The sequence below is a fragment of the Choloepus didactylus genome, chromosome 20, assembly GCF_015220235.1.
Source record: "Choloepus didactylus isolate mChoDid1 chromosome 20, mChoDid1.pri, whole genome shotgun sequence".
Lineage (NCBI taxonomy): Eukaryota > Metazoa > Chordata > Mammalia > Pilosa > Megalonychidae > Choloepus > Choloepus didactylus.
Window position 1 is genome coordinate 13,982,012 of NC_051326.1, and position 23,864 is coordinate 14,005,875.

The 23,864-nt window shown below is 39.4% G+C and overlaps 1 protein-coding gene across 3 annotated transcripts in view; it reads right to left on the reverse strand.

Moving 5' to 3' along the window:
* The window catches only part of DTNB (dystrobrevin beta), a 386,425-nt gene extending 362,997 nt beyond the window's left edge, over positions 1 to 23,428 (reverse strand). The window contains exon 1 of one of the 3 annotated variants that reach the window (XM_037812551.1): positions 23,410 to 23,428. The gene's annotated coding sequence lies outside the window, so the exon portion shown is untranslated. Of the gene's footprint in view, positions 1 to 15,978; positions 16,001 to 17,610; positions 17,869 to 23,409 lie in introns of those variants that run through there. The other 2 variants (XM_037812550.1, XM_037812552.1) reach the window with 2 other exon arrangements.
* Between the last annotated feature and the right edge of the window lie 436 nt (positions 23,429 to 23,864).

Sequence of the window (23,864 nt, forward strand, 5' to 3'; positions counted from 1 at the left end):
TTACTCCCTTGTTATGGTCTCTTTGAAATGTTCTTTTATTGTATGTTTGTTTTTTTTTTAACTTTTTTTTTCATACAGTTGATTTAAAAAAGAAGGGAAAGTTAAAAAAAAAAAAAAAAAGAAAAAAGACAAACAAGGAAAAAAAAAAAAAAAAAGATGTAGTGTCCTCTTGAGGAGCCTGTGGAGAATGCAGGGGTATTCGCCTACCCCACCTCCATGGTTGCTAACATGACCACAGACATAGGGGACTGGTGGTTTGATGGGTTGAGCCCTGTACCATAAGTTTTACCCTTGGGAAGACGGTTGCTGCAAAGGAGAGGCTAGGCCTCCCTGTAGTTGTGCCTAAGAGTCTCCTCCTGAATGCCTCTTTGTTGCTCAGATGTGGCCCTCTCTCTCTGGCTAAGCCAACTTGAAAGGTGAAATCACTGCCCTCCCCCCTACGTGGGATCAGACACCCAGGGAAGTGAATCTCCCTGGCAACGTGGAATATGACTCCCGGGGAGGAATGTAGACCCGGCATCGTGGGATGGAGAACATCTTCTTGACCAAAAGGGGGATGTGAAAGGAAATGAAATAAGCTTCAGTGGCAGAGAGATTCCAAAACGAGCCGAGAGATCACTCTGGTGGGCACTCTTACGCACACTTTAGACAACCTTTTTTAGGTTCTAAAGAATTGGGGTAGCTGGTGGTGGATACCTGAAACTATTAAACTACAACCCAGAACCCATGAATCTCGAAGACAGTTGTATAAAAATGTAGCTTATGAGGGGTGACAGTGGGATTGGGAATGCCATAAGGACCAAACTCCACTTTGTCTAGTTTATGGATGGATGTGTAGAAAAGTAGGGGAAGCAAACAAACAGACAAAGGTACCCAGTGTTCTTTTTTACTTCAATTGCTCTTTTTCACTCTAATTATTATTCTTGTTATTTTTGTGTGTGTGCTAATGAAGGTGTCAGGGATTGATTTAGGTGATGAATGTACAACTATGTTATGGTACTGTAAACAATCGAAAGTACAATTTGTTTTGTATGACTGCGTGGTATGTGAATATATCTCAATAAAATGATGATTAACAAAAAAAAAAAAAAGTGAAAAAGAGCAATTAAAGTAAAAAAGAACACTGGGTGCCTTTGTCTGTTTGTTTCCTTCCCCCATTTTTCTACTCATCCATCCATAAACAAGACAAAGTGGAGTGTGGTCCTTATGGCTTTCCCAATCCCATTGTCACCCCTCATAAGCTCCATTTTTATACAATCGTCTTCGAGATTCATGGGTTCTGGGTTGTAGTTTGATAGTTACAGGCATCTACCACCAGCTACCCCAATTCATTAGAACCTAAAAAGGGTTGTCTATATTGTGCGTAAGAGTGCCCACCAGAGTGACCTCTCGGCTCGTTTTGGAATCTCTCTTTTGCATTTCTTTTTATCAAGTTTTATTGCATTTACACGTATTCCTAAATTGAATTTTTATTTTAATTTGTTTTAACTTTATAAAAAGGATATCTAAACCCAAAATATGTAAACAACCCAAATGTCCACAACTGATTAACAGATAAACACAATGTGGTCTATCCATACAGTGGAATATTATTCAGCCATATAAAGGAGTGAAGTACTGCTACATGCTACAATGTGGATAAGTTTGAAAACATTATGCTAAATGAAAGAAACTGGGCACAAAAGGTCATCCACTGTATGACTCCATTCCTATGAAATGGTGACAACAGCAAATTCATAGAGATAGCTGTCAGGGACTGGATGAAGGGAAAAGGGCTGAAGTGACTGCTAATGGGTATGGGGTTTCTTTTTGGGGTGATGCAAATGTTCTGGAATTAGAAAGTAGTGACAGATGCCACTAAATATACTAAAAAACCACTGAATTGTAGGGTGAATTTTATGGCCTATGAATTATCTCAATAAACAAACAACAAGAAAAGGATATAACCCCATACATGTAAGTATAAATATCATATATATAAAAGGATATTATATATATATATATATATACATTATATAAACTTTAGGGAATGGTTTTCAACAAATATCATATTGCTAAAATTCAACTTATTATTGCAAGTTGTTGTTCATTCATTTTGACTGTTACATAATTCCATAAGCCACATTTTAATCATCTACTCTCTTGCTAGTGGAAATCAGGGTTGTTTCCAGGTTTTTCCTATTGTGAAAAGGGCTGCTACAAACATTCTTGTATCTGTCTCTTGTTGCATACAAACAACAGTTTATCTTGGGTACACACTTCTTTGTCACAGAAGTCCCAAATTGTTTTTTAAAGTTTACCAAAATACATAACCATTAGCAAGGTATTAAAGAGCCTGTGGATTCACATCCTCTCCAGCACTTGGTCCCGTAAGGCTTTCCAAATTTTGCCTATACAGGCCTACTTCACAGATATTTCCAGATCAGTTTCAGACAACCGCAGGAAAGAAACTTACATAGATTTTTTAGTTCCAAGTGCATACAAAAGTTATGTTTACACTATACTGCAGTCTATTAAGTGTACAATAGCATTATGTCTAGAAAACAATGTACAGACCTTTATTTAAAAATACTTTATTGCTAAAAAATGCTAACCATTATCTGAGCCTTCGGTAGGTTGTAATCATTTTGCTGGTAGAGGGTCTTGCCTTGATGTGGATGCCTGATGACTGATCAGGGTGGTGGCTGCCGAGGGTTGGGATGGCTGTGGTGATTTCTTAAAATAAGACCATAATGAAGTTTGCCACATTGACTGACTCTCCTTTCATGAAAGATTTCTCTGTAGCATATGATGCTGTTAGACAGCACTTTACCCACAGTAGAACCTCTTTCAAAACTGGAGGTAATTCCCTCAAACCCTGCCACTGCTTTTTCAACTAAATTTATGTAATATTCTAAAATTCTTTGTTGTCATTTCAACAAGGCTCACAGCATCTTCACCAGGAGTAGATTCCATTTCAAGAAACCACTTTCTTGGTCCATCCATAAGAAGCTGCTCCTCTTCTATTCAGCTTACTTTAACAGCAGACACCCTGTGAGGTTGAGATTTTAGTTTACTTTGTAAATCTGCTACTCACACAATGAGACTCTGGGTCTGGTTTTCAGAAATCTCAAGTCTGCGGCCACAAGAAATAAGATTTTCTTTCAGGGCACACATAGAAACCTTTACATCTCTCATACTGCACTTAAGTTTTCAATTTGAAGACTTTAGCTCATTGCTTTCTCTTATAACTTTATCCAGTGTACCTAAGAGCAACCAGCCAACATCATTATACCTCTTAACTCTGCAAAACTCAGCTAAGGTGTCAAAAACAGTCACCTAGAGCCTTACTTCATACAAGAGTATGATCAGGAGAATCAAATGGTGATATTTTGCATATCTCCATTGACAACTCACGCCATGGACTGTCAGTGCCATCTTGATTATTTGAAATGGAGTTGTTAGTGCTTTTGAATCTAATCAGAGTAGAAAACCAATTGTAAACACCCATTTTAAGATTCTGTTTCTCAAGAACCACTTCCGATACCAAGTTGTACTGGTTATGCTTCTCTAGGGAAACAGAATCAAGAATAGATATCTATAAATAAAGGATTTTATAAAAGTGTGTCATGCAACTGTGGGTATGAACTGTGGGCAGGCAGCAAACTGGCAACTCCAATGAAGATGTTCAATGAACTCCTCAGGCAGTGAACTGGCAACTTCGATGAATGTGGTCAATGAACTCTTCAGGAACGAACTGGCAACTTCGATGAACTCCTCAGGAAATGCTTCACTGGTTAACCAAAGAAGAAGTGAAGGTCCTCTATCCGTCTTGCTTAAAAGTCTTCAACTGATTGGATTAAATCCAGCTGATTGCATTCTCTCATTATGGAAGACACACCCTTCATTGATGTAATCAGTCACAGCTGCAGCCAATTGACTGATGATTTAACAAACCAGTCTTCTGGTTTATTAACCAGCCATAAATGTCCTTGCAGTAACAGTTAGGCCAGTGCTTCCTTGACCAGACACCTGGACACCATCACCTGGCCAAGATGACACATGAACCTAACCATCACAGGTAATATCTCAGGACATAATCTATGCTCACAGTAAGGTTCAGTGTTACATTATTGATAGTCTATATAAATCCATTTATTTCAAATAGTATTTTTAATAATTTTAGGGTTTGTTTTTTTTTTAGTGACTCAATCTAATTGGATCATTGTGTTTTTACTTTGTATTTTGACTGACAAAAAGCTCATCATATAAATAGAAGTATCAGCTCTGCTTTTTCTTTTTGTTCAGGTGTACTTACATTACTATTTCAATCTTCAGTTGAAGTTGACAAAACTTCAAACTACAGTTTCTTTGCAGGAATCTTTTAAGCTGTTTGCCTATTTAATAAGATTCATTTCATTCAAATCAGATAATATAATGTGAAAGACCACTAAAATAGGCACAGGTGAACTACAATACATCCTAACACAATGTAAGCAAATAAGGAGGATCCCATTATCCCTCCCTCCAGATTGGGGTGTTGCCACTATCTTCTCAGGTACCCAGTCACTATACCTGATATATATACATACATCAACTATACAGATGGAGTAAAGTGTCAACCTATGATTAGATAGATAGCAAAATGATTAGATGTTAGTAAAACTAAGTTGCTCATATTTTCTTGTTATACCCTGCCTAGAGAATCATTTTACCTGCATCCCAGTGTGGAGACCATTGCATTAATTAATTAATTAATTAATAGAATTAAAATAAAATAAATTTTTTAAACTAGGGTAAGAAGGGACTGTGCTAGGCTTGAGGAGCAAGTCAGGAATATGGATGTTAGAATTATACAGGGCAACTGAGAGCCAAAGTAGTTACGTAACCTGGTAACAACATTAGTAATGTATGGAGCTGGACAGTGATTTCATCCTAAAGCCCATTCTCTTTCCACTGTACCACATCGCCCCCTCCAGGCCAAACATGAGACTTCAAGGCAAAAGGCAAGAATAGGGGTCCCAAAACTGTGACACTTGCTAGATTTGACCTTAAATCAGTGTTATGTGGGGTCTAGCGGAAAAGACAAAAAGCAATAAAAAGTCTGGACCCTTGTTTGTCCTTACAGTCTGTACTATATGGGAAGAGCATGTGTTCTAGGGTTGGACTAGGTCTGCAGGCAGAAGTTAAGGAACTCTCACTGTAAAGACTAAAAGAAAGGGAGAGAAGACTCTTGGAAATGTTTCCAGAATGTCTCTGTACTGCAGTGCAGCTAAGTATCAAATACCCTTCATTTCCCTTGAATCTTTTTTCTTCGTGCCTTAACCCTTCCAGCTTTCAGTTACTTTAAAGCATCCAAGTATAGAAATTTCTTGGGCAAGTTCACCGTCTCCAGCAAAGCTCCCATCAGTTTTTCTCTAGATATCTATTTAATTAAGAAGTCAGTGATGGTAGGATTGTAACCAACAGTAAGTACTTACCTATAACCAGTCAAACTCTCTCTTGTAAGAGAACCGCCTTGCTTATTTTAGGAAAATTCTCAAATATTCTTCCTCTAATGCTTCTTTTCTCTTCTTTTTCAGATTAAAAAAAAAAAAAAAATGCCAGGGAAAAGAAATGCTTATAAAATTGTAGAGAAGTTTTTAAAAATTTTTCATTCTGTTACCATACATACAATCTAACATTTCCCTTTTCAATCATATTCAGATATATATTTCAGTGCTATTAATTACGTTCACAACATTGTGCTACCAACACCACCATTTATTACCAAAACATTCCATTATTCCAAATAGGAACCCTGTACATATTAAGCCTTAACTTCCCATTCCCTATCCCGACCCCTCCCCTGGTAACCTGTATTCCAGATTCTGACTCTACGAGTTTGTTTATTCTAGTAATCTCAAATTAGTGAAAACGTACAATATTTATCCTTTTATGTCTGGCTTATTTAATTCAACATGATGTCTTCAAGGTTCATCCATGTTGTTGCATGTATTAGAACTTAATTCCTTTTCATGACTGAATAATAGTCCACTGTACGAATATACCACATTTTATGTATCCATTTATCAGTTGATGGACACTTGGATTGTTTCCATGTTTTGGCAATTGTGAATAAGACTGCTATAAACATTGGTGTCCAGGTATCTGCTCAAGTCCCTGCTTTCAATTCTTTTGGGTATATACCTAGTAGTGGGATTGCCAGGCCACATGGTAATTCTATACTTAACTTTCTGAGGAACCACCAAACTGTCTTCCACAGTGGCTGCACAATGTTACAGTCCCACCAGCAATGACCGAGTGTTCCTATTTCTCCACATCCTCTCCAACACTTGTTATTTTCCTTTTTTTTTTTTTAATAGCAGCCATTCTAATGGGTATCTGATGGTGGTTTCCATTTGCATTTCCCTGATGGCTAATGATCATGAACATCTTTTCATATGCTTTCTGGCTATTTGTATAACTCCTTTGGAGAGATGTTATTCAAGTTGCCCATTTTTTAATTGGGTTGTTTGTCTTTTTGTTAAGTTGAAGCATTTCTCTGTATATTCTGGATATTAAACCTTTATCAGATATGTGGTTTCCAAATATTTTCTCCAGTTGTGTAGGCTGTCTTTTCACTTCTGTGACAAAGTCCTTTGAGGCACAAAAGTTCTTAATTTTGATGAGATCCTATTTATCTATTTTTTTCTCCTGTTGCTTGTGCTTTAGGTATAAAGACTAAGAAACCATTGCCTAACACAAGATCCTGAAGATGCTTGCCTACATTTTCTTCCAGGGGTTTCATAGTTCTGGCTCTTATATTTAGGTCTTTGATCCATTTGGAGTTGATTTTTGTGTAAGGTTAGAGGGAGAGGTCCTCTTTCTTTCTTTTTTTGCAAATGGAGTTTGAGTTTTCCCAGCCCCATTTGCTGAGGAGACTATTTTCCCTAACTGAGTAGTCTTTGCCCCCATGTCAAAAATCAATTGGCCATCTCTCTTTAAGCCAACTCTGTAAATAAACTTACTACCCTCCCCCCTACATGGGACATGACTCCCAGGGGTGGAAGTCTCCCTGGCAATGTGGGACAGAACTCCCAGAGTGAGCCTGGTCCTGGCATTACGAGATTGAAAATGCCCTCTGGACAAGAGGGGGAAAAGAAATGAAACAAAATAAAGTTTCAGTGGCTAAGAGATTACAAATAGAGTTGAGAGATCATTCTGAAGCTTACTCTTATTCAAGCTTTAGCCAGATATTACAAACTATTACAGTATGCTAAGCTCCAACCAAAAGTATTCCTGAAAACCCTAGGGAGTGCACTGGGCTCTATCTAAGTCTCTATATAAATTTTTCTTAGTAAGTTTATTTTTTCAGAAACTTAAGGCTTCCAGATTGATCCTATTCCAGATAAGCCCTGAAACCAAAAGGTACCAGTCTCTCCAAGAAAATCAACCAGTTTCATGCCTCTACTCCATAAGGTCGACACCCCTTTCTAACATGAAAAAGTTAAAATGGTCATTGTCCAGATATCCCTGAAGATTGAGAGAAAGATCAAATGAGAGGGAGATGTGTAACTGAGAAATCTGGATTTAACAAATGACAGTGAATACTGATTCATTATATAAATACTTCTTTTTAGCGTCTAGTCATTTAGAATAGTCAGAAGGAAACACCTGAAGTTGCTGAATTGTAATCCAGTAGCCTTGATCTTTGATAATGATTGTATAACTATAAAGCAAAAAAAAAAGCCAGTTGCCATGTTTGTATGGATCCACTTCTGGCTGTTTTGTTCTGTGCCACTGATCTATATATCTATCTCTGACAATACTACACTCTCATAGTTAACCTACCTCTACTGTAAGTCTTAAAAGTAGGTAGACTGCAATACCAGTGATCAATATACAGGGAGGGGCATAGGGTATGGGATGCTTGGGGTCTTCTTTTTTCTTTTTATTTCATTTTTTGGAGTAGTGCAAATGTTCTAAAGATGATTGTGGTGATGAATACACAAATATCTGATAATACTGTGAACAACTGTTGAATACTTGGATGGATTGTGTGATGTGTAAATATATCTCAATACAATTATGATAAAAAACCAATTGGCCATAAATATGAGGGTTGATCACAATATGCTGTCGGATTCAGTTTGCTAGTATTTTATTGAGGATTTCTGCTTCATATTCATAAGAGACATTGGTTTGTAGTTTTCTTTTCATGTGGTTATTTGGCTTTAGTATGAGGCTGATGTTGGCCTCATAGAATGAATTAGGGAGCATTACCTCTTCTTCAATTTTGTATAAGAGTTTGAGCAGAATAAGAGTTAGGTCTGCTTGGAATGTTTGGCAGAATTCCCCTGTGAAGACATCTGGTCCTGGGCTTTTCTTTGTTGGGAGATTTTTGATTACTGATTCAATCTCTTTACTAGTAATGGTTTGTTAGTTCTATTTCTTCCTGCATGTTTTTGAGAATTTGTCCATTTTATCTAGGTTATCTAATTTATTAGCATAGAGTTGTTCATAGTATTCTTCTATAGTCCTTTTTATTTCAGCAGGGTCAGTAGTAATGCCCCCCTTTTCATTTTTTATTTGGCTATTTTATCCTCTCTTTTTTTTCTTTGTCAATTTCATTGTTCTTTTCAAAGAACCAACTTTTGGTTTTGTTGATCCTATTGTTTTGTTTTGCTTTATATTTCATATATCTCTCCACTCCAATCTTTTTTATTTCCTTCCTTCTATTCCTTTTGGGTTTACTTTGCTATTCCTTTCCTTCCAGTTTGAGGTTAGGTCTCTGATTTGAAGTCTTTTTTTTTTTTAATGGAAGCATTTACAGCTATAAATTTCTCTCTCAGCACTGCCTTTGCTGCAGCCCATAAGTTGTATTTCTATTTTCATTAGCCTCAAGATATTTCCTAATTTCACTTCTGATTTCCTCCTTAGGAGAGTTTGTTGTTTAGTTTCCACATATTTGTGTCTTCCATTTCTCCCTGTATTATTGATTGCTAGCATATAATTTGGGGCTCTGTTGTTAGGTGCATATATAATTTTATAGTTCGTAATTGTTATATCTTCTTGTTGAATTGTCCCCCTTTATCAGTATATAATGACTGCCTTTGTCCCTCGTAACTGCTTTTTATTTCAAGTCTATTTTATCTGATATTAATACAGCTACCCCAGCTCTCTTTTGGTTACTACTTGCATGGCATGTTTTTTTCCATCCTTTTACTTTCAACCTACTTGTATCTTCGAATTTAAAGTGAGTCTCTAGCAGACAATACATAGTTGGGTCATTCTTTTTTATCCATTTTGTCAACCTCTGCCTTTTGACTGGAGAGTTTAATCCATTTACATTTAAGGTCACTACTGATAATGCAGGACTTTCTTTTGCTATTTTGCTATTTAGCCTTTGTATGTCTTATACCTCTTCTGTCCCTCAATTCTTCCATTAATACCTATTTTCATATTTACTTGATTTTGTGCATTGTACCATATTAAGTGCCTTCTCTTTTCTATCTGGATATATTTTTCATCTATTTTCCCTGTGGCTAATATGGGTTTAAAATTTAACAACATAACTTCAATAGCAGTAGAGATGTTCTTTTTACAAATCTGAGAGTTCTGTATGTTACAATGAGAAACAATCAATGACTTTACTCTCCTACTACAGAGCTCTGAATAATTTCATAAGGCTGTGGTAACTTAAATAAAAGAATCATGTAAAGCACTTATCACAATGCCTGACACAAAATAAGAGCCTAATAAATGTTAGCCATTATTAGGATTAATACTATTATGTAACCGTTTTGGATGATGCCTAGACTAGGTCCTAAAGAGGACAGAGAGATAAAAATACAATGTGCCCAAGGAACCAGAAAATAAAATGGAAGAAAATGGGGGAAAGGAAGTCCAAAAGGGAGAAACAAGTACCTCTAGTCTGCTGAAAGACAAACCTCATAGTTTTTCCTAAGATCTGCCATGGGCCGCTTAGTTCATAAGAGCAAAGAAAATTTGTTGTAAAATTTTATAAAATTTGTTGTGATAAAATAACTAAGGCCATAAAATATGTTCCAACCTAAATGAAATTATTTATATTTCTTTTTTTACCACAATAGTAGTATGCAGACTTCATATTCAAAATCATGAAGGTTATCAATTTATTTTCTATTTCTGAGCGCTCATCTTTAATTTCAATTAACACACTGGTGATAATGATTAAAAACCATAAACCAAGCAATAGAGAATCAAATTGTGAGGGCTTAAAAATAACCTAGCACAGGCCCCATATTTTATATACATCCAAATAAGTAAAATCTCCTGTACCAGAGCATAGCTCTATTTCACATTAAAGAGATGGAACCCTTAATTCCCAGTTCAATATACCACCTTTCTATATATGAAGACACATTAGGATAATTTTTCTGCATCTGTGGCCCATAAATAGCCAGAAATGCTTAAACATCAAAATTCAACTCATAGAAGAAGAAAAAAAAAAAAAAAAAACTCTGCTTGCAAAACAACTCTCCTTGTAGGCAGCTCATGGATAAGCAGAAGAATTTTATTTTATACCATTTTCATTATTTTTAAAAGAGAGAACATCAAAGCTCAACAACTTGTTACCAGATCATCAACAACTGATACAGACATGTATCAGGTACCGAAAAGTCAGGACTTTCCCTAAGTGTTTACAACTCAGGAACTTCATTTAATTTGAGATACAAGCTTACCAAATCCTCATGTAATCATAAAACAGAAGATGCCTTTTTAATTAACAACGATTTACCAAGCACTGTGACATATTTCAGTATGCACTGCTCACATACTGTCACACTTAACCCTGGGAGAATTCTACAGGAAGCTAGGGCCACCTCATAGGGCTTGGAGAGTTCAACTTTGAAAGGGGCCTAGTTTCTTACATTGAGAGTTGTGCACACAAATTCACTATTTTTATTCTCTATACATCTTTGAGGATCAGTATTTCATAATTTTTGAAATGTTAAATAAAAATAACCTTCTGAAGGTCCAACCTAAATAGCTTACTCCAGAGCCCATAGGATTTACCATGACGCTATTTATGACACATCTGTGTGTGCAGATAAGAAAGGTTTAATTATTATGAGAAATCTTGCAAGAAGAAGTAAAGCATCAGACTGGTAAAAAGCAATGAAGTACTTGACAAAAGGAAAAATATTCAAAGGAAATCATATTGGAGACACAAAGTGGTTATATCAGCATTCTTAAGAACCATCTAGCTGAAGTAAAAGACAGAAAGCAAGTTCAATTTGGGATGCAAAACATGCTAGCTTAAAGACAGCATGCAGAGCTCATGGACTGGATGTGTGACTCAAAACAAATTCTAAAGACTCTGAACTCAGTTTTCTCGCCTGAAAAATGGAGATCCCTAGCTTCCAAAGTTGTTGTAACAATTAAAGAGCAGACATTATCTGTGAAAATAGATAACACTGGCCACACCATTAAGTTGTTTTTATTGCAGAAGAAAATCTCTCCTTGGCAAGAGAAGACAAAGCAGGCAGAGATAAAAGTTAAAAGAAGAGTGTAAGAGTCTAGAAAAAGAAACCAGGAAGAAGTTAGAATGGTTAGGGGCTGAAAAATAGCCTTGTAGAGTTCCATAAGTTAATTTTTTTTTTGTTTTTTAACTGAGCACTATTTGATTATAATGAAGTTCAGGATTAAGGACGCTTAATCCGAAACTGATGCTTATAGCACTTCACTCCTGTTTTAACATATATAATGTTAAATGCAGAAATACAAGATCAAAAAATGTGTTCCCCTTAAATGCATTACTTTTTGTTAAAAAAAAAAATGCATTCACAAAAAAATGACATACATTTTATATTTCTCTTGGTTATCCACAATATTAAAAAGAAAAAAAAATCATTTCAACAAACATACAAAAGGCCTTTAATAAAATTCAACATCCAAGAAAAATACAAACCAAGAACCAAAGAAAACCTTCTTAAACTGACAAAGGATATCTACCAGAAAGCTCTAGCAAGCATCATATCTAACAGTAAAATACTGGAAGCATTTCCATTCATGAAAAAAACTAAAATGTCCATCATTATCACTGCTATTCGAATTTTGCCCTGGAGAGCCTACACAATGCAACAGTAAAGAAAACAAAATAAGTAGTAGGAAGTTTAGAAAGGAGCCTGGTTAATTAAGCCTTCTAGTGCAAGTAGCCCAGTAAGTAGACATGTTGATGCATCCCCTGTGCTCCAAACATACAGTAATAATTAAAATATTTTTTAAAAAATAAATAACAAGAAATGAAAGAAGAATCAAAAACAAGATAAATCTCATTTTGGATCAGAACTAGAACAGATACACAAAGTTGTGAGCAGGACTGAAGCTGCAGGCTTGCTGGACTCTGAATCAAGAAACAAGTATGTGTAGCTCCTGCATGGCAATAGTGACACAACTGAAGGAGGGTGAAGAAAAGGAGACATCCCAGCCAGACTCACTGCTGAGAGCCAGGGACAAGGCTGGAGCTGAAAGGAAACTAAAAAATACTGCTATATCATAAATAGAAAAATAAAAAGGCAAAGAGTTAGTAAGGATATAGAAAAATCAGATATAACTAATATGTCTATCCTAACAGAGTACCAAGGGACTCCACACCCAACAAAAAGATTCTTTCCAAATACATGTTGCAACATTTATAAAAGCTGACAACATAGGTCACAAAGGAGGTCTCACCAGATTACAAAGAATCATTTCCACATTCGCTACCTTCCCTACCACAATGCAATTAAAACAGAAATTAACAATTAAAAAATAGTTTTAAAAAGAAAAAAAAAAACGTTTTTAAACTACAAGGTCTTCTCCTAAATAACTCATGGGTAAAAAAGGAAAGCATAAAAGAAATTACCAAATATTTAGAACCAAACAATGAAAAAAAAATACCATCAAAACATATGCAATGCAGCAAAAAAAATAAAGGAGATCTTTCGTCCTTAAGTAAATCATTAAAATATAAGAAAATTTGAAAATGAATGTATGGATCCAAATCAGAAAATCAGAAAAAGAACAGCACATACCAGTATCAATCAGTTTTCACTAGGCTGAGCTAAAGGAAAAACAATCCTAAAATCTCAGCAGTTTACAATAACAAGTTTACTTCCTCTTACATTATACATAAACTGGGGCAGCCCACAGGTCTGCTTGGCTCTTCTCCACATGTCTTCATTCCAGGATCAGGCTAAAGGAGCAGCCACTATTTGGGACATGACATTCTTGTGACAGAAGGAAAAGTACAAGCGAGCTAGCAGAAACCTGCAGTAGCGCTTAAAGCTTCTGCTCAGAAACGGTACATACCACTTCCCATTCATATTTCATTGGCCAAAGCAAGTCCCATAGCTAAACCTGACAACGAGGCAAGGAACTGTACGCCTTCCACAGACGAGCTGCCCACGTGAGCAAATAATCAGGAGCAATAGTGCAATCTATCACAGTACCCTTGGTTCCAATTTCTGTATCAATATGCTTTCACTAGGCCACCAAACAGTAACAACCCAAAATCTTAGTGCCTTAAACAAAGGTTTATTTCTCATTCATGTTACAAGTTGGCTGCAGGTCATCTGCGGCTCTCTTCCATGTGTCATCTTCATTCCCAAATCCAGACGGAAAGAACAGACACTATTGGGGACGTGCCGTTTTCATGGCAGAGGGAAAAGAGAGAGAACTAGTGGATACACGCAGTAGATGTATACACGAAGTGCACATTTGTTACCACCCTTCATTTTTCACCGGCCAAAGCAAGCTATATGGCCAAGTATGATATTAATGGGATAGAGGTTTACGTCTTCCCCAGAAGATACTGAAAATCACATGGCAAGGGGCAGGGATGTTTATCTGTCTTACAGGGAAGAAGGGTGCAAATAATTGGGAACAAAATACAACCTACCTCAAAGCCAGAATAAAGGAGGAAGAAAATAATAAAGATAGAAGAAATCAATTAAATAGAAAATAAAAACATAGGTTAATGAAACCAAAAGCTATTCCTTCATGGGGGAAAAAAATTAGTTAAGGAAATAAGCATCAGGTAGGACTGATCAAGCGAAAAGCAGAAAAGGAGTAAATAATCACCGTGGGGATGCGGTGGGGAGACAGAATCATAGATACAGCAAAAATGCAAAAATTTTTAAAACCATAAAAGAAATACTATATACAACTTTATGTGAATAAATTTTGCAACTTAAATTAGATAATTGTTTTATAAAAATAAGAATGACCAAAAATTGACTAAAGAAAAAAAGAAAATATAAATAAACAAATAAGCATTAAAGAAACTAAATCTGTAATCAAAATGTCCCACCCACTCAAAGAGATACCAAGCCAAAAGTTTTATGACTTATGGAGAGGAATGGATGCTTTTAAATAAAAACTGCTGAAAAACTGGACATTAAAACTGAAAAAAATAATAAATTTATATCTCTGTTATACCATATATAATAAATTACTAAAACTTTTAAAAACTTTTAGAAGGTAAAACAGGAATATATAATTCCTGTAGGCAGAGAAAACTTTCATAAACCAGATTTTTGTTTGGTTTCCTTAATGATAAGCCATTAAGGAAAATTTTTCATAAACATATTAAAATTTAAAACTTGTATACAACAAAAGGCATAATTAACGAAGGTAAACAACAAGTATCAGACTAGCAAGATGCATTTGCAACACATATATCCATCAAAGAATTAGTATCTAAAGTAACCTAACCATCCCTAAGTGAGTGAAAGGATAAATTGTGATTTAAATCTACAACTAAATCCTACTCCGCAGTTAAAAATAAATGAACCAGATCCACAAGTATCAACATTCTTAAATTTCCATCAATTATGTGCACCTTTTGACCCAGCAATTTTATTTTTCATTCAATGAAGCAATGTCTGAAACAGCAAAAGACTGTAAACAGCTTAAATATCCATGAGGAGAGGATTAAATAAAGTGCAGTACATTCATATTACGTAAGAGGTTGGGTAGCAGATAGAAGAATCAGGTAGATCCCCTATGTTCCAACAAGGAAAGTTCTCAAAGACGTTCCACTAGGGAAAAAGCTGCAGAACAATGGGTGCAATATGGTGTCATTAATGGGGGGAGGGGGACCCTACTTTTTTCTGTATTACCTGTATATACATGAAAATGCATACAGAAAGTTCTGGAAGGAACACAACAAACTGAAAGTTGCAGTTTCTGTGGAGACAGGGGTGGGTCAAGGGCAGGGGGTATTGCTTGAGTATTTTACAAGAGTGTGCATTCAGCAGCCACGTGCAGGGGTGCAGCACCCAGCCACAGACTACACAACTCCAGGAGCTGTCACTGTCAGGGACCCCGACGTAAACAGCGCCCTCTAAGGGTGGGCAGTATATAACGTGATGCTTGGGTAATTAAAAATTAAAGTGGAGGATGGAAGGTAGACTGCAAACACACAAGTGAACTTTTGGGTGGTGAAAATGTTCTATAACTTGACTGGGATAGTGGTTATGAAGTATATATATTTTTCAAAATTCATCAAACTTTACACTGGAAACCTGTGCATTTTATCATATATAAACTAAGCATTCACAAAGTTGATTTTAAAATAAAAATAAACTTAATTAATTGATTGCTTTAATTAATATCATTGGGGGAACCTGGAGAAAGGTACCCAAAATTGCAACACCTAAGCAGCCAAAACAAGAACGAGTAGTTACCTGCTGAAGCACCCCGAAGTAAAGTCCTAGAACTGAAGAGAAATTAACTGCCCTTTTCAAGGCTTACTACAGAGTGCCAAACTTGTATTAATATTACCTTACTTTTTATACCAGGAAACTAAGGAAAGGAGAGATTTATATGAAAGACATAAAATAAGGAAATGCTAAGTTGAAACTTAATTGGTTCTTAGTCTAATTTTATAACTATTAAGTAGAAAATGTGTCTCTCAGGCATGGTGGACACCCAAAAACCTTGGTAGCACCACCCTAAGTTCACAACCCCATCAAAGGAAATTTCACTTACGTATGATAAAAATCCTCACAGAACTCATAAAAGGTCAAGTTTTAATTTGGCAGACAAAGTAACCCAACAGGCACTGCAACCCAGGGAACTGAAACAGCAGCCTGGAGCTCGAGAGTCCAGAAATCCAACCAAGGCTGAGAACAGGCTGAATTCTAACCTGTACAGAAGAGCAGAGACTTATTTGCTTAGAAATTCCAAATACTAAGATACTACAGATTTAAGATCCAAGAAGCAAGTATAAAAATGAAAAAGTGTTCTCAAGACAAAAGTACTCTCCCTCCTCCCTAATTAAGAGAAAAAGCCAGTGAAAGCCGGGCCAGAATGGGATGACCTCAAGCAACGCCCAAGGGACAAGCTCGCTGACAGTCAACATGCAATACACATGTGAAAGTGGCAGCAAGGACCCAAGAAATCAGGACTGCACTACCTTAATCACCGCTTTCACATGGCCATTCCTAAGAAAAAGGTACTTGCAGAGCTGAAACGTCCATCAACCATCCCTAACAGGAAGGTGATCTATACTGCTCAGTGCAAAATGTAATAAAAACTTGCTTAGTTCATTCATTCATTCATTCATTCAATAAGTATTTATTAGGAATTGGTGTGGGCTAGGCACTGTTCAGGTCACTGGGGATTTAGCAGGGAAGGGTTGATGGGCTTAATTCCAGTGGGGAAGAAATGGGGCTTCCTTCCTCCTTCCAAACCCCCCCCCCAAACGTTAGGCAGAAAAATCTTCAAAATGCTCCCATATTTTCCTACAAGCTTCTTGGGCCCTCCCGCTTATTGCCCAAACCAAGCAACTTTTGGCCCCAATATCCTCGTACTAGGAAAAGGGGAAAGAGAGAGACCTCAGGTGAGCAGGGTACGAGACATCAAATTTAGGACCACTTTGTATTTTATACGCATACCTTCACAACCAAATTGTCAGCACCTACACTGCAAATTCGGCTGTGTTTTATACCCTTCGAAGCCCCAGTGCTGACCAAGGCTCGATCCTGGGTAGCTAATCAATAAACGTTTGCTGAAGAACGCTGGAAGCTTCTCCTAATCTCAAGGCCGGGCACAAGAATTCAACAGCCAGCTTTCGTTAGCCGCATCCTCCCTCCCCTCAGGACACTTTCCTTTCAAGGGTGACCTCGGTGCCAGGCTATTAGGAGCCTCGGGAAACGATGCTTTGGGGTGATCGAAATAAATTCCCTTCCCTCTGCCAGGGCCTGCCTGCCTCACCTGCCCTCTGCCAGGACCTGCCTCGTTCGCCCCCCTGAGCACCTAAGGCAGAGCCTCCTCCCGCAAGCCCGTCTCGGGCAGCATCTCCCCGGCGCCAGGCGGCCAGGGCGCGCTCGGGACCCCGAAGACCCCCTTCCCAAACCGGACTCCTGCGCGCTCCATCCCTCCGTCCGCGTCTCCGAGGCCGGGCGCCCGGGGCCGGCTCCCCTCGAAGCGCCGAGCCGTGCATTGGCCCCGGCTCCCCGCGCGGCGGGCCCCGCCTCTCCCGGGCCAGCACCCCCGCAGGCTCGCGAGGTCCGGCCGCCGCGCGGGCTCCCTTCCCGTCCTCGCGCGCGCAAGGCTCGAGGAGCCGCTTCCCTCTCCCGCAGCCTCCGGCCGCCACTGCGGACCCCCCACTTTACTCACTTCCCGGCCGGATCTGGGGGCGTCGGGAAGGTCTTCGGCTGCCGCAAGCCCTCCGCCTCCTCCAGGCCCGGCCCCCGCGCCTGAGGCGACAGCGGCAGCGCCCTCTCAGGCCCCGGATCCGCCCCCGCGGCGAACGTTCCCAGGCGCCCGGCTCGCGCCGCTTCCCCGCCCGGCACGCGCAGCGAGCCCGCCCCCGGCGCGAGGGCGCGAGGGCGCGAGGGGGCGAGGGCGCGAGGGGGCGAGGGCGCGAGGGCGGAGGGCCGGGTGCACGCGCCGCCAGCGCGGGCGCGCGGCCTGGGGGCGGGGCTTCCGCCGCGCCGGGCGGGGGGCGGGAAGCGGGCCGAGTTCCCCTCGGGCCCCGCCCCCCGCGCCGGGGCCGCCCCCAGCGCCCCTGCCCGCGCGGGAGAGCCGCAGTCCACGGCTGCTCCTCCTCCGTGGCTGCGCGCGGCGGCGCTGCGGCTCGGCTCCACAGGTATCTGCCCAGCTGCGTGCGCGGCCCGACGTGACTACCAGGTAAAGAATGCGGAGAGCCACCTCCATGACTCATTCATCCGCGCCTCGAGCAGAAGACCCTGCCCCGGGTGATTTTTCCAAATTCATTCAACTCAGCGAGCGTTGGCTGGGCACCGACTCTGTCCAGGGCTGTGCCAGGAGCCGTGCGGAGACACGGTCGTAGTCACGGTCCCTGGTCTAGACAGCGCATAACTTAGCGGGGACAGCGCTGTGTAAACAACCAGGTCTGCTGACCCGTGCAAAACCAAGCAAGCCCCGGTAAGATGCTGAGGGAGGGCAGAGGGGGAAGAGATTACTTCCGCTTGGACGTTGCGGAGGGGACCCTGGAAGAGGTGGCGTTTGTGCTCAGCCACAAGGGAGACAGTGAAAGACATCCTAGGAGGAGAAGGGGAGCACAGCAAAGCTGGGAGAACAGCTTGGGCAAAGGAGCAGAGGGTGAACAGGGTTTACCATCTCAGCATCAGCTGTTTTGTTTTCTTTTAATATTACCTATTTTTAAATTCATGTTTTAGGGCAGTTGTAGATTTACGGAAAAATCATGCCAAAAGAACAGAGTTCCCATATACTGCCGCCCCCGCCCCCGCAATATTATCCACTTTTGATAGAATCCTTTCTATACTGTGTGAAACATAAGGGATGGTGCCAAATTAAGAACAGCTAAATCTTTTTTAATTGTTTCAAGGGTCGGTTTTCTTAACATTATTCAGTGTCCTTCAAGGACTAATAGAATGTGAGTGAGGGCTGTACTCTCCCCAGGCCACTAGGCTTCCAGCCTGGTTTAAAAACTAGGTGCTTTTTGGCACCTCCCTGAAGGCAAGGCAGACCCTGCCACCTGCTGCTGCCTGCCTGCCTGCCTGTAGAGCACCCTCTTCCTCCTATTTTTAAACTGCTATGGTGAAGGAAATGCTGATAACAACTCTGTTAAGTGAGAGTAAACAGGTTCCTCAAAAAAGAGCATCACCTGTCACACGTGAATTTTGCAATCCTTTTGCCTGCTTAGGAAACTTTTTCACTTGTTTGCAGGGTCTTGACTAAGTTCTGAATATGTTAAAATATTTTGAGTGTAGGTAAGAGATGTCTTACCTATTTATTCATTTAACATTTATTCAGCACTTACTATGTGGGAAGCATTGAAAGAGTAAAATATCGATCTTGTCTTTTGCAGAAAAGATGTATAAATGATGTAGACTAAAAATGTAAATATTGCTTGCTATTTTTTGCTCTGTTGATTGGAACCAAGATAATTTCAATATGTGAGCTAGAATATTATAAACCATTTTGGGAATGAAAGATTTTAAGTACAGTTGTATTAGCAATTCCCATTCTCTGTTCTGTATTTCACCACCTCCCACATCCTCAGAAAACTTCTTTCAAACATCTTCCGATCATTCTCCCCCTCTCACTTCCAAAATTATCAACTTCTCTTACCTACTTGTTCTTTTCCTTCAGCATCCATAAATGCTCATACTTTTCATGTCTTAAAGAAAAACCCCTCTGTTACTCTAAATTCTGCCCCCTCTGTATTTCCCTTCACAGTCAAATGTCTTGGAAGTAGTGTGTACTCCTCTCCATGTTCTCGGCAGCTTCTCACTCCTCAACCATGGCTATGAGCCTCTTGTCTGCACCACTTCACTGCACTGCTCTCAACTAATGGCCACAACACCAAAGGCTACTTTTGAGTCCCCACATTACTAGAGTTCTCAGTGGCATTTAACAACACAGCACTTACTCTTTTTGAAACTCCCTTGGCTATTCCCACACAACTCCTCTCTTAGCCCCTCTTACGGCTCTTCTGTCTCCACGGCTCTGTCCTCACCCTGCAGCTCACCCCATACCTTCTCACTGGGCCATTGCATCCACTCCCTGTCCTCATCCACCACATGTATCAGCAACTCGCAAATGCATTGTCTCCACCTCAGACCAGTAACTGGGGTTTCATATACATAGAAATCTACCAGACTTCTCTACCCGAAGTGTCCTAGAGACACCTCAAACTCTATATTTATAAAACTGTTTAGCACCACTGCCCACCCAGCTGCCCAATTCAGAAGCCGGGAAGCCCTCTTGATTCCTTCCTCTCCCTCCCTACTGTACCCTATGGATTAGTTAGGGTTCTCTAGGGACCTAGAATCAACAAGAGATATCTGTAAATATAAGATTTTATAAAAGTGTCTTTTGTTGATTCTCACACAGAATCAACAAGAGATATCTGTAAATATAAAATTTTATAAAAGTGTCTCACTTAACTGGGGGATGCACAAGTCCAAATTCTGTAGGGCAGGCAGCAAACTGGCAACTCCAATGAAGGTGTTCGATGAACTCCTCAGGAAACACTTCACTGGCTAGCCAAAGAAGAAGTGAAGGTTCTCTCTCTCTCTTCCTTAAAAGTCTTCAACTGATTGGATTAAATCCAGCTGATTGAATACTCTCATTGCGGAAGGCATGCCCTTCGTTGATGTAATTAGTCACAGGTGCAGTCAGTTGACTGATGATTTAATAAACCAGCCTTCCTTAATGATTTTATTAACCAGCTACAAATGTCACTGCAGTAATGGTTAGGACAGTGCTTGCTTGACCAGACACTTGGACACCATCACCTGGCCAAGTTGACACATAAACCTAACCTTTCAGTTACTGAGTCCTGTTGATCCAACCTTGGGAATAACTCTACAACTGTCCCTTCCAGCCCCTCTCAGTTAGATAAATGCCACAGCCTTCTAACCTTTCTCTTTCCTGTAGTCTTGCTCCTTCCAATCTCTCTTCCATACTGCAGGTCAGAGAAAATTTCCAAAAGTTTACTGTCCATGCTGTCACTCCCCTATATTAATAGAATGTGAGTTCAAGATCAAATTACAGGTCCACAGCCCAGCATAAGAGACCTTCACTAATCTAGCCCTTGCCTCCCTCTCCACCCCCATCTTCTGGTGCTCCCTGTACACACACACCATCCATTCCTGGAATGTTCCTACTTTCTCTGCCTCCATACTTTTGTAGCTGTTTCTGTCTCTGGTTGGAATGTGATTTCAGTAGAAGCAAAGAACATCCAAGGTATATGTAACTGAGATTTCTGAAAAAGAAAAACAAAACAATGGAATAAAACTAATATTTAAAACTATAATCCAAGAAACTTTCTGTAAATAAAAGAAAACATGAACCTACATAACAAAAAGGTCCACAATGTACCTGGGAAAACTGCCACAGAATGGTCAGCCCGGAAAGCTATCCTACCAGACAGACGTAATTATAATAATCCTCAGGGTCTCTAGGCAAATAATTCAAATTGCTTAAAAGGGTAGAAAAGACAGCTGCAAATTCTTTGTCACACCTTCAATCCAGGCTTGTCTTGGTGAAGTGCTTGAGCAATAAATGATGTCCTGAGACTTCCAAGGCTACGTCATAAGACGCCTTGAAGCATTTGCCTGGGACTTTGGGAACACCTGCTCTTGGAGCCATGAGCCACTGTTTTAAAAATCTAACTCCCTGTGGAGAGGCCCTGAGTCTTCATGGACAGAGAGAAGGCCTTGCTGCTCCCAGCATTTCGGAGGATGTGAGTGATGTCACTGTGAGCCCTTAGACCAGTCCAGCTATCAGCTGAAAACCACTGATAGAACAGCCATCCAGCCAACCTCTACCGAAATTCATGACACCCCCAAATTTTGAAATTATAATAAAATTGGTTCTTGTTTTAAGCCGTTACTCTTTTTTGAGATATAGTCACATACCCTACAGTCATCCACAGTGTACAATCAACTATTCACAGTACCATCATATATATAGTTGTGCATTCCACCAGAATCAACTTTTGAACATTTTTATTTCTCCAAAAAAAAAAAAAGAAAGAAAGAAAAGTAAAAAAGAACACCCAAACATTCCATCCCACCCTATTTTTCATTTAGTTTTTGTCCCCATTTTTCTATTCATCTGTCTATACACTGGATAAAGGGAGTGTGAGCCACAAGGTTTTCACAATCACACTGTCACACCATGTAAGCTACATTCTTCAAGAATCAAGGCTACTGGGTTGCAGTTCAACAGTTTTAGATATTTCCTTCTAGCTATTCCAATACACTAAAATCTAACAAGAGATACCTATATAGAGCATAAAAACGCCCTCCAGAGTGACCTCTCAACTCCATTTGAAATCTCTCAGCCACTGAAACTATTTTGTTTCATTTCTCTTCCCCCTTTTGGTCAAGAAGGCTTTCTCAATCCCACGGTGCCATGTCCAGGCTCATCCCTGGGAGTCATGTCCCACACAGCGGGGGAGGGAAGTGAGTTCACCTGCCGCGTGGGTTAAGCCATTACTTTTGCAGGTGTGTAGTTTGTTAAGGAGTCTGGCAATCAGACTAGCTGGGATCAGATTCCTCGAGAGCAGCCTACAAAGCAAGGCAACAGTAGCGCACCACTTTCGGAATTTTCTAGAAACTCAAAGAACGAAGATGCAAATTACAGATTTTAGAGAATCAATGATAAACAAAAAAAGAATTAAGCAACACAGCAGAATACAAAATCAACATACAACAAAACACTGTAAAGGATGAATTGTGAGGGGAGGCTAGCCCTACCAAATAGTAAAACATGCTACAGAGCCTCTTTATTGAAAACTGTGGTTCTGGCACATGAATAGACAGACCATGGAACAGAATAGAAAGTTCAGAAATCAACTCAAGAACGTTAGGAAATCAAGCATATGATAAATAGTCAAATAACTGGAGTAAAAATAGACTTTCTAATAAATGGTGTTGAGATAACTGGACAGCCATATACAAGACATCCTCTCTCTTGGTGAGGCTATGGGGAAATGCATATTGCTGGAGGGAATGAAAAATACTATATCCATAGAAAACATTTGGCAGTATCTAACAAAATTATATATATACTTACCTCTCAGCCTGGCACTTCCAATTCTAGGAATTTATTCTAAAGATACCTCCAAAAATATATATGTACTCTGTGGATATAAGATTCTTCATTGCAGCATTATCTGCAGTTGTAAAATATTGGAAACTATCTAAATGCCCAAACATAGAAGTCTGGTTAAATAAACTATGATACATACAAACAATGGGTTACTAGGATGCAGTAAAAAAGAAAGAAAAAGGTCTTTATGAATTGTCATGTAGTAGTTTCCAGGATAGATTACTAAGTGATAAAAGCAAAGTGCAAATGCAAATATATAGTTTGTTACCCTTTGTGTAATAAAATAAATAAAATATAATGAATTTGCTTGTTTTAGTAAAAAAGAAATACAAGAACAATAAATCAGAAAACAATTAAATTAGTTACCTACAAGGGGTTGGGTGGGCGGCAAGGCAGGAAAGATCCGGAGGGAGAGACACTTCTCTGAGTTCATCGTTTGGTGTAGTTTTAACTGTAGAAGCATGGTAATGTTATATGCATTCAAAAAATAAAATCAAGGATAGGGAAAAAATAAAAACCTGTAACTGAATGCAAATAGAGGCAAATTAATAAATTTGTATTTCAATTGAATAACAACAATAATGAAGAGGGAAGAAAGAAATAAACCAAGTAATTTTGAGCACAGTACTTTGATATATCCTCAATCTAACGCAAAAAATAAACTGGACAACAGAATGCCTTTCCATGTGCAGTTTGGATGCTGTGTGATTCATGAATTGTAAATTGCTCAAATAAACTCACATAAATGATAGCTTGTCTAAGAATTTATTTTAACAGTTTTGGTGGGATCTGAAAGAGACCCCTACAGTCTCCGGAGGCAG